Here is a 7,891-nt window from a genome sequence, read left to right as displayed (position 1 = left end):
CCTGAAAAATACGGTTGTACCCAGTGTCCACTTAACCACGGACATGTGGACAAGTGGAGCAGGGAAAATTAAGGACTACATGACTGTGACAGCCCACTGGGTAGATGTATTGCCTCCCGCAGTAACAACAGCAGTGGCACCAGTAGCAGCATCTCACAAATGCCAACTCGTTCCCAGGCATGCTACGCTGTGTATCACTGGTTTCCGTAAGAGGCACACCGCTGACAACCTCTTATGGAAACTGAGGGACATCATCGCACAATGGCTTGCCCCACCTAGACTCTCCTGGGGATTTGTGATATCTGACAATGCCACCAATATTGTGTGTGCATTACATCTGGGCAAATTCTAGCACGTCCCATGTTTTGTATATACAATTAATTTGGTGGTGCAAAATTTTTAGAAAAATGACAGGGGCATGCAGGAGATGCTGTCGGTGGCCTGAAAAATTGTGGGCCACTTTCGACATTCAGCGGCTGCGTGGCGAAGACTGGAGTGCCAGCAAACACTCCTGAACCTGCCCTGCCATCAACTGAAGCAAGAGGTGGTAACGAGGTGGAATTCAACACTCTAAATGCTTCAGAGGATGGAGGAGCAGCAAAAGTCCATTCAAGCCTATACATCGACCTACGGTATAGGCAAAAGAGGGGTAATGCACCTGACTCAAGCACAGTGGAGAATGATTTCTGTGTTATGCTATGTTCTCCAACCCTTCAAACTTGCCACACGTGAAATCAGTTCAGACACTGCCAGCTTGAGTCAGGTCATTCCCCTTGTCAGGCTTTTGCAGAAGCAGCTGGATAAATTGAAGGAGGAGCTAAGACAGAGTGATTCTGCTAAGTATGTGGGACTTGTGGATGGAGCCCTTCATTCGCTTTGACAGGATTCAAGGGTGGTCAATCTGTTGAAATCAGAGCACTACGTTTTCACCACTGTGCTCGATCCTAGGTTTAAAGCCTACGTTGTATCTCTCTTTCCGGCAGACACAAGTCTGCAGAGGTTCAAAGACTTGCTAGTGAGAAAATTGTCAACTCAAGCGGAACGTGACCCATCAACAGTTCCTCCTTCATTTTCTCCCACAACTGGGGCTACGAGGAAAAGGATAAAATTTCCAAGCCCAAACACTGGCGGTGATGCAGGGCAGTCAGGAGTGTTGACATCTGGTTCAGACTGAAGGAGCTGCCAACAATTACTGACATGTCTACTGTCACTGCATATGATGCTGTCACCATTGAAAGAATGGTGGAGGATTATATGGGTGACAGCATCCAAGTAGGCATGTCAGACAGTCCGTATTAGTATACTGGCAGAAAAAAAGAGGCAATTTGGAGGCCCTTACACAAACTGGCTTTATTTTACCTAAGTTGCCCCCCCTCCAGTGTGTACTCCGAAAGAGTGTTTAGAGCAGCCGGTAACCTTGTCAGCGATCAGCATAGGAGGTTACTTCCACAAAATGTGGAGATGATGTTCATCAAAATGAATTATAAATTCCTCCAGGAAGACCTTTACCAGCAATTGCCTCCAGAAAGTACACAGGGACCTGTGATGGTGGATTCCAGTGGGGACGAATTAATACTCTGTGAGGATGTAAACACTGAAAGGGGTGAGGAATCGGAGGATGAGGATGAGGACGACCTCTTGCCTCTGTAGAGCCACTTTGTGCAAGGAGAGATTAATTGCTTCTTTTTTGGTGGGGGGATTAATTGCTTCTTTTTTTGTGGGGGCCCAAACAAGCCAATCATTTAAGCCACAGTCGTGTGGCAGACCCTGTTGCTGAAATGATTGGTTTGTTAAAGTGTGCATGTCCTGTTTATACAACATAAGGGTATGTGGGAGGGCCCAAGGATAATTCCATCTTGCACCTCTTTTTTTTCCTTCGCATAATTTGCTCTTTGGGGCCTAATTTTTAAAACTGCCATCCTGTCTGCCACTGTAGTGCCACTCCAAGATGGGCCAGGTGTTTGTGCCGCCCACTTGTGTTGCTTAGCTTAGTTATCCAGCGACCTCGGTGCAACCTCTTGGCCTAAAAACAATATCATGAGGTGTTCAGAATAGACTGGAAATTAGAGATGAGCGCCTGAAATTTTTCGGGTTTTGTGTTTTGGTTTTGGGTTCGGTTCCGTGGCCGTGTTTTGGGTTCGAACGCGTTTTGGCAAAACCTCACCGAATTTTTTTTGTCGGATTCGGGTGTGTTTTGGATTCGGGTGTTTTTTTCAAAAAACACTAAAAAACAGCTTAAATCATAGAATTTGGGGGTCATTTTGATCCCAAAGTATTATTAACCTCAAAAACCATAATTTACACTCATTTTCAGTCTATTCTGAATACCTCACACCTCACAATATTATTTTTAGTCCTAAAATTTGCACCGAGGTCGCTGTGTGAGTAAGATAAGCGACCCTAGTGGCCGACACAAACACCGGGCCCATCTAGGAGTGGCACTGCAGTGTCACGCAGGATGTCCCTTCCAAAAAACCCTCCCCAAACAGCACATGACGCAAAGAAAAAAAGAGGCGCAATGAGGTAGCTGTGTGAGTAAGATTAGCGACCCTAGTGGCCGACACAAACACCGGGCCCATCTAGGAGTGGCACTGCAGTGTCACGCAGGATGGCCCTTCCAAAAAACCCTCCCCAAACAGCACATGACGCAAAGAAAAAAAGAGGCGCAATGAGGTAGCTGTGTGAGTAAGATTAGCGACCCTAGTGGCCGACACAAACACCGGGCCCATCTAGGAGTGGCACTGCAGTGTCACGCAGGATGTCCCTTCCAAAAAACCCTCCCCAAACAGCACATGACGCAAAGAAAAAAAGAGGCGCAATGAGGTAGCTGTGTGAGTAAGATTAGCGACCCTAGTGGCCGACACAAACACCGGGCCCATCTAGGAGTGGCACTGCAGTGTCACGCAGGATGTCCCTTCCAAAAAACCCTCCCCAAACAGCACATGACGCAAAGAAAAAAAGAGGCGCAATGAGGTAGCTGACTGTGTGAGTAAGATTAGCGACCCTAGTGGCCGACACAAACACCGGGCCCATCTAGGAGTGGCACTGCAGTGTCACGCAGGATGTCCCTTCCAAAAAACCCTCCCCAATCAGCACATGATGCAAAGAAAAAGAAAAGAAAAAAGAGGTGCAAGATGGAATTGTCCTTGGGCCCTCCCACCCACCCTTATGTTGTATAAACAAAACAGGACATGCACACTTTAACCAACCCATCATTTCAGTGACAGGGTCTGCCACACGACTGTGACTGATATGACGGGTTGGTTTGGACCCCCCCCAAAAAAGAAGCAATTAATCTCTCCTTGCACAAACTGGCTCTACAGAGGCAAGATGTCCACCTCATCTTCACCCTCCGATATATCACCGTGTACATCCCCCTCCTCACAGATTATCAATTCGTCCCCACTGGAATCCACCATCTCAGCTCCCTGTGTACTTTGTGGAGGCAATTGCTGCTGGTCAATGTCTCCGCGGAGGAATTGATTATAATTCATTTTAATGAACATCATCTTCTCCACATTTTCTGGATGTAACCTCGTACGCCGATTGCTGACAAGGTGAGCGGCGGCACTAAACACTCTTTCGGAGTACACACTTGTGGGAGGGCAACTTAGGTAGAATAAAGCCAGTTTGTGCAAGGGCCTCCAAATTGCCTCTTTTTCCTGCCAGTATAAGTACGGACTGTGTGACGTGCCTACTTGGATGCGGTCACTCATATAATCCTCCACCATTCTATCAATGTTGAGAGAATCATATGCAGTGACAGTAGACGACATGTCCGTAATCGTTGTCAGGTCCTTCAGTCCGGACCAGATGTCAGCATCAGCAGTCGCTCCAGACTGCCCTGCATCACCGCCAGCGGGTGGGCTCGGAATTCTGAGCCTTTTCCTCGCACCCCCAGTTGCGGGAGAATGTGAAGGAGGAGATGTTGACAGGTCGCGTTCCGCTTGACTTGACAATTTTGTCACCAGCAGGTCTTTCAACCCCAGCAGACCTGTGTCTGCCGGAAAGAGAGATCCAAGGTAGGCTTTAAATCTAGGATCGAGCACGGTGGCCAAAATGTAGTGCTCTGATTTCAACAGATTGACCACCCGTGAATCCTTGTTAAGCGAATTAAGGGCTGCATCCACAAGTCCCACATGCCTAGCGGAATCGCTCCCTTTTAGCTCCTTCTTCAATGCCTCCAGCTTCTTCTGCAAAAGCCTGATGAGGGGAATGACCTGACTCAGGCTGGCAGTGTCTGAACTGACTTCACGTGTGGCAAGTTCAAAGGGCATCAGAACCTTGCACAACGTTGAAATCATTCTCCACTGCGCCTGAGACAGGTGCATTCCACCTACTATATCGTGCTCAATTGTATAGGCTTGAATGGCCTTTTGCTGCTCCTCCAACCTCTGAAGCATATAGAGGGTTGAATTCCACCTCGTTACCACTTCTTGCTTCAGATGATGGCAGGGCAGGTTCAGTAGTTTTTGGTGGTGCTCCAGTCTTCTGTACGTGGTGCCTGTACGCCGAAAGTGTCCCGCAATTCTTCTGGCCACCGACAGCATCTCTTGCACGCCCCTGTCGTTTTTTAAAAAATTCTTCACCACCAAATTCAAGGTATGTGCAAAACATGGGACGTGCTGGAATTTGCCCATATTTAATGCACACACAATATTGCTGGCGTTGTCCGATGCCACAAATCCACAGGAGAGTCCAATTGGGGTAAGCCATTCCGCGATGATCTTCCTCAGTTGCCGTAAGAGGTTTTCAGCTGTGTGCGTATTCTGGAAAGCGGTGATACAAAGCGTAGCCTGCCTAGGAAAGAGTTGGCGTTTGCGAGATGCTGCTACTGGTGCCGCCGCTGCTGTTCTTGCGGCGGGAGTCCATACATCTACCCAGTGGGCTGTCACAGTCATATAGTCCTGACCCTGCCCTGCTCCACTTGTCCACATGTCCGTGGTTAAGTGGACATTGGGTACAGCTGCATTTTTTAGGACACTGGTGACTCTTTTTCTGAGGTCTGTGTACATTTTCGGTATCGCCTGCCTAGAGAAATGGAACCTAGATGGTATTTGGTACCGGGGACACAGTACCTCCAACAAGTCTCTAGTTGGCTCTGCAGTAATGATGGATACCGGAACCACGTTTCTCACCACCCAGGATGCCAAGGCCTCAGTTATCCGCTTTGCAGTAGGATGACTGCTGTGATATTTCATCTTCCTCGCAAAGGACTGTTGAACAGTCAATTGCTTACTGGAAGTAGTACAAGTGGGCTTACGACTTCCCCTCTGGGATGACCATCGACTCCCAGCGGCAACAACAGCAGCGCCAGCAGCAGTAGGCGTTACACGCAAGGATGCATCGGAGGAATCCCAGGCAGGAGAGGACTCGTCAGAATTGCCAGTGACATGGCCTGCAGGACTATTGGCATTCCTGGGGAAGGAGGAAATTGACACTGAGGGAGTTGGTGGGGTGGTTTGCGTGAGCTTGGTTACAAGAGGAAGGGATTTACTGGTCAGTGGACTGCTTCCGCTGTCACCCAAAGTTTTTGAACTTGTCACTGACTTATTATGAATGCGCTGCAGGTGACGTATAAGGGAGGATGTTCCGAGGTGGTTAACGTCCTTACCCCTACTTATTACAGCTTGACAAAGGGAACACACGGCTTGACACCTGTTGTCCGCATTTCTGGTGAAATACCTCCACACCGAAGAGCTGATTTTTTTGGTATTTTCACCTGGCATGTCAACGGCCATATTCCTCCCACGGACAACAGGTGTCTCCCCGGGTGCCTGACTTAAACAAACCACCTCACCATCAGAATCCTCCTGGTCAATTTCCTCCCCAGCGCCAGCAACACCCATATCCTCCTCATCCTGGTGTACTTCAACACTGACATCTTCAATCTGACTATCAGGAACTGGACTGCGGGTGCTCCTTCCAGCACTTGCAGGGGGCGTGCAAATGGTGGAAGGCGCATGCTCTTCACGTCCAGTGTTGGGAAGGTCAGGCATCGCAACCGACACAATTGGACTCTCCTTGTGGATTTGGGATTTCGAAGAATGCACAGTTCTTTGCTGTGCTGCTTTTGCCAGCTTGAGTCTTTTCATTTTTCTAGCGAGAGGCTGAGTGCTTCCATCCTCATGTGAAGCTGAACCACTAGCCATGAACATAGGCCAGGGCCTCAGCCGTTCCTTGCCACTCCGTGTGGTAAATGGCATATTGGCAAGTTTACGCTTCTCCTCCGACAATTTTATTTTAGGTTTTGGAGTCCTTTTTTTACTGATATTTGGTGTTTTGGATTTGACATGCTCTGTACTATGACATTGGGCATCGGCCTTGGCAGACGACGTTGCTGGCATTTCATCGTCTCGGCCATGACTAGTGGCAGCAGCTTCAGCACGAGGTGGAAGTGGATCTTGATCTTTCCCTAATTTTGGAACCTCAACATTTTTGTTCTCCATATTTTAATAGGCACAACTAAAAGGCACCTCAGGTAAACAATGGAGATGGATGGATTGGATACTAGTATACAATTATGGACGGGCTGCCGAGTGCCGACACAGAGGTAGCCACAGCCGTGAACTACCGCACTGTACTGTGTCTGCTGCTAATATATAGACTGGTTGATAAAGAGATAGTATACTCGTAACTAGTATGTATGTATAAAGAAAGAAAAAAAAACCACGGTTAGGTGGTATATACAATTATGGACGGGCTGCCGAGTGCCGACACAGAGGTAGCCACAGCCGTGAACTACCGCACTGTACTGTGTCTGCTGCTAATATAGACTGGTTGATAAAGAGATAGTATACTCGTAACTAGTATGTATGTATAAAGAAAAAAAAAAAAACCACGGTTAGGTGGTATATACAATTATGGACGGGCTGCCGAGTGCCGACACAGAGGTAGCCACAGCCGTGAACTACCGCACTGTACTGTGTCTGCTGCTAATATATAGACTGGTTGATAAAGAGATAGTATACTCGTAACTAGTATGTATGTATAAAGAAAGAAAAAAAAAACACGGTTAGGTGGTATATACAATTATGGACGGGCTGCCGAGTGCCGACACAGAGGTAGCCACAGCCGTGAACTACCGCACTGTACTGTGTCTGCTGCTAATATATAGACTGGTTGATAAAGAGATAGTATACTACTAATATTATATATACTGGTGGTCAGGTCACTGGTCACTAGTCACACTGGCAGTGGCACTCCTGCAGCAAAAGTGTGCACTGTTTAATTTTAATATAATATTATGTACTCCTGGCTCCTGCTATAACCTATAACTGGCACTGCAGTAGTGCTCCCCAGTCTCCCCCACAATTATAAGCTGTGTGAGCTGAGCAGTCAGACAGATATATAATATATATAGATGATGCAGCACACTGGCCTGAGCCTGAGCAGTGCACACAGATATGGTATGTGACTGACTGAGTCACTGTGTGTATCGCTTTTTTCAGGCAGAGAACGGATATATTAAATAAACTGCACTGTGTGTCTGGTGGTCACTCACTATATAATATATTATGTACTCCTGGCTCCTGCTATAACCTATAACTGGCACTGCAGTAGTGCTCCCCAGTCTCCCCCACAATTATAAGCTGTGTGAGCTGAGCAGTCAGACAGATATATATAATATTATATATAGATAATAGATGATGCAGCACACTGGCCTGAGCCTGAGCAGTGCACACAGATATGGTATGTGACTGAGTCACTGTGTGCTGTGTATCGCTTTTTTCAGGCAGAGAACGGATTATAAATAAAACTGGTGGTCACTATCAGCAAAACTCTGCACTGTACTGAGTACTCCTAATGCTCCCCAAAATTAGTAAATCAAGTGTCTCTCTAATCTATTCTAAACGGAGAGGACGCCAGCCACGTCCTCTCCCTATCAATC

The sequence above is a fragment of the Pseudophryne corroboree genome, chromosome 2 (assembly GCF_028390025.1).
Source record: "Pseudophryne corroboree isolate aPseCor3 chromosome 2, aPseCor3.hap2, whole genome shotgun sequence".
Lineage (NCBI taxonomy): Eukaryota > Metazoa > Chordata > Amphibia > Anura > Myobatrachidae > Pseudophryne > Pseudophryne corroboree.
The sequence above is the reverse complement of the archived record's forward strand: the minus strand, read 5'-3'. Positions refer to the sequence as shown.